The 3,711-nt window shown below is 46.0% G+C and overlaps 1 long non-coding RNA gene across 1 annotated transcript; it reads right to left on the bottom strand.

The window, feature by feature from the left end:
• Window positions 1-1,146: 1,146 nt before the first annotated feature.
• On the bottom strand, window positions 1,147-1,866 carry LOC145424206 (uncharacterized). Its single transcript, XR_013905191.1, has 3 exons — window positions 1,657-1,866; window positions 1,413-1,583; window positions 1,147-1,333 (listed from the first exon to the last, which is right to left on the bottom strand). It is a non-coding gene; the product is annotated as an uncharacterized LOC145424206 (long non-coding RNA).
• Window positions 1,867-3,711: the final 1,845 nt, after the last annotated feature.

Raw genomic sequence — 3,711 nt, 5'->3', positions numbered from 1 at the left:
ACTCGTCCAAGCTGTTAGAAGCAGCCTTCAATGTGTCCCAGTCTGTGGTCTCCAAACACGTGCGAAGCTCCTCCACAGCCTCGTTGCTCCACAGTTTTTTAGTCCTCACGACAGGTTTGGAGAGCTTCAGCCTCTGTCTGTACGCGGGGATTAGGTGGATCATGACGTGGTCAGAAAGTCCGAGTGAAGCGCGGGGCACCGCGCGATAGGCCCCGCTGATCGTGCTGTAACAGTGGTCTAATGTCCTCTCCTCTCTGGTCGGGCATTTAATATACTGCTTATATTTCGGAAGCTCATGGCTCAGATTGGCTTTGTTAAAGTCCCCAAGAGCAATGATGAGAGAGTCCGGGAATGTCCGCTCCGTGTGGAGAATCTGCTCCGCGAGTGCGCACTGAGCTGCCGGCGCATCTGCGTCTGGCGGGATGTAAACAGCGGCCAGGATGAATGAAGCAAACTCCCGCGGAGAATAAAACGGTTTGCAGTGGATAAAAAGATATTCCAGAGAGGAAGAGCAGTGCTGAGCAATCACTGTCACATCTGTGCACCAGCCACTATTGATGTAGAAGCAGAGACCTCCACCTTTAGACTTACCGGAGAGAGCGGCCTGCCGGTCCGCGCGCAGCAGATGGAAGCCCTCCAGCTTGAGCGCGCAGTCTGGGATGTTCTCACTGAGCCACGACTCCGTAAAACATAAGACACAGGAGGAGGCAAAGTCTCTGTTCATGCTTCTCATCAGGGCCAGTTCGTCTATCTTATTCCCGAGTGAGCGTACATTGGAAAGGAAGATCCCAGGAAGAGCAGTTCGCAGTCCGCGTCTCCTCAAACGCATGAGTGCGCCGGCTCGCTTCCCTCTCTTTCGGCGTCTCGCTTTCCTGATCAGAGTCAGAAGTAAATCTGCCGCAGATGCGACAAATATTGGAAATAAATCCACAGGCGTTGTAGTCCTGTAGTTAAGGAGCTCTTCTCTGGTGTACGAGTATCCAGAGGAGTGCCCAGACACAGAAGAAATGCACAAAAACAAAACAAAAGTATGAACTGAAGTGTCTAACATTTTTCTCTGCCAGAGCTCCACTTGGATGTGTCACGGCTCAACGGCACGAGGGAACAGGGATGGACACAGGCGCAGAAACCAACCCGGAAGCGAGGTGACAGAAAACAAATGATTTATTTCCGCCCACAGGTAAACAAAGGTGAAACACAAAGCGACGCCACCACACTAGTGGCGCGTAGGATTCGTCGGTGATAATGAGGGCGACCTAGACACCTCTAGGAGACGGCTGAACAGCGGGGACAGCGGGGAGGTAGAAACAGGACTAGGTAGGGGCCGGGGGCACTGGAACAAGAGGAGATCACGATCAGAGGGATCCAGCAGACAACCAATAATCCTCCGCAGTTGAATTGAATTGCCTTACTTGGTTTCAGATGGAGGGGACAGGTGGAGCGGAAAACCCGGAAGCGGTCGAGGTGTGGGGAGGCAGGCAGGTGAGCGGTGGGCCGGCAGGCCATGTTGTGTAAGCAGCTGGCGGCCCAGGTCCAGGAGGACGGGAGCGAGGGGAACAAGATCTCCACTCCGGGTGCTATCGCTGAGGACAAGAAAAGACAGGTCAGTCATCACACGGCGTTAAGACAAGGTTTAGGATGCTCCACTGAACTAACATGGGAATAGCAGATACTCAGGCGATGAGTGGTTGAGAGCGCAGGTCTGATATACCGCTGGCACGATTGCTCACAGGTGGTCAGCCAGGGAGGGGCAACCGGACTCCGCCTAAAGGAGGAGGAGCCGCTGTCTGAGACCTGCAGGTGCCCAACCAGACCATGACAGGATGTTTGCATAAATCTTGCAGAGAATCCCTTTTAGCTCCACTTCTACAGAATTAAAGCACAGAAAAGTACAGCTAGTACGCATTTAACACATGGATGTCTTAATAACTTAACTTTAAGTACCCAGATAATGTTGACCAGTCCTTTGTTAGTTTAGGATTACTTGTTAGCCTTCCAGATGTTAGCATGTATTACATTGGAAGTGATGTAGTACATTTTCACTGTGAGTCAAACCTGTGGAACTAACCTGGTACACAGAGGTTTCTGGAATAATGTACAGTATTTTTTGTAGTTTTGCATCTGTACACTTACATACTGGGCTTTAAATCTCACAACCAAGATTTCATTGAAATGCAGATTTCCAGCTTCAGCTTTGTCTGTGAAGGTTCTCAGTCATCCAGGTCATCATAGTCTAAGGAGCGTGGAAAAAAAAAGGGTCTGGGCTTCTTTAAGTTGCTTGAACATTTTTAAATATTATCACAGTTTTTTTCATGCTTGGATGGAAATCCTTTGTAGTTGGTGACTGCCTGAAGTCTAGTAGCCATGGACATTACCACATGCTGTGTTTTCTTCCTTGTGAGGCTTTGAGAGGCCTTCACTGTAGCTGCCTTGAATTGCTGCTTGTTTATGGGTCTTTTTGCCTTCAGTTTTGTCTTCACTTAATGAAAAAGCACGAGCTGATTCTTTCTCTTCCTTATTCCACTTTCTGTCATTCAGGTATAACTTTATCTTGGATTCAACTGTCCAAAAATTGGTGTACATGGTGTGAAGGGGTGACCAACAAAGAAATTTGCAATAATCCCCTTTAATCTAGTCTCATGGTCTTCTAAACCTTTTGGTGTTGTTGACCTGGCCAATCCATTTCTTCTTTTTAGAAATGTACCAGACTATTGATTTGGCTTGGAATCAACGGAAGCTTCACCTTTTAATTTGTCATGGGATAACAAGGGAACAGGTTTCAATGGGCCATGACATTTCTTTTGATTCATTTGTCCAATTATTTTGAACCTTTGAACATTGAGGACTACAAATGGTTGATGACTGTGATTCCTAAACAGTTAATACAAAACATTTTTAAACTACGATTTAAAATTTGGCCAAAAACAACCAAACAGATAAAGACAACTGGAAGGCAGTAAAATAATGTGTTAAAATAACAGAGTTCCTTGAGAAGCAGTATTTGCTCTGGAATTCTAGCTGCTGTTGTGGATGGGCCTACTGAATTAAACTGCACATGCTCATATTAAAAATTAATATAACAGCACTTAATTTAACAAATGCAACCACAGTGACCTTTTGGGCTTTAGTGCACATAACTCCAATGTGAAAGTCAATAGAGTATTAATTGAAAAGGTTGTCAAAGGGTAGAGGATCCATGATGACTTTGCAGCAAACAGATTCATTTAGAACCTCTCTGACCCTTTCTTACACTGTAACACGTCTGCAGTCATTAATCTCGCCTGTCTCTCTATTCTTTTTCTGGCTGTGCAAGAGCCCTCAAAGTTTTCCATGCTTCTGGAAACTTTCCATCACCTAATTTCAGCAGTAACTTGCACTCCTACTCGATCCCTAAATCAACTCATCAGAATACCTTATATTCTACACCTTCCCAGTGGCCATAGCATTTTGCCCTTTTCCTGCTATGGTGTTTCAGCCTTCTTGTTCTGTTTCTCTTCCACTATTTTGCTGAACTCTGGTCTGTCTTTGGACCTTTCCGACCTTCCTCATGTTTGGCCCTGAGTGAAGCATTTCAATCCAACAATTATTCTCTGGGCCTTTGACAAGCAATCCTAGAATATATATAAAGCTCAGTGCAGTTAATACACATGGACACAAACAAAGGCAGGTTCTGTCAAGTGTTCAGAATAAAAGCTTTCCAGCTTCTTTGTA

This window comes from Astatotilapia calliptera, chromosome 23 (genome assembly GCF_964374335.1).
Source record: "Astatotilapia calliptera chromosome 23, fAstCal68.1, whole genome shotgun sequence".
Taxonomy (NCBI): domain Eukaryota; kingdom Metazoa; phylum Chordata; class Actinopteri; order Cichliformes; family Cichlidae; genus Astatotilapia; species Astatotilapia calliptera.
Note: the sequence above shows the minus strand (reverse complement) of the source record. Positions and strands in the feature narration are given on the sequence as shown.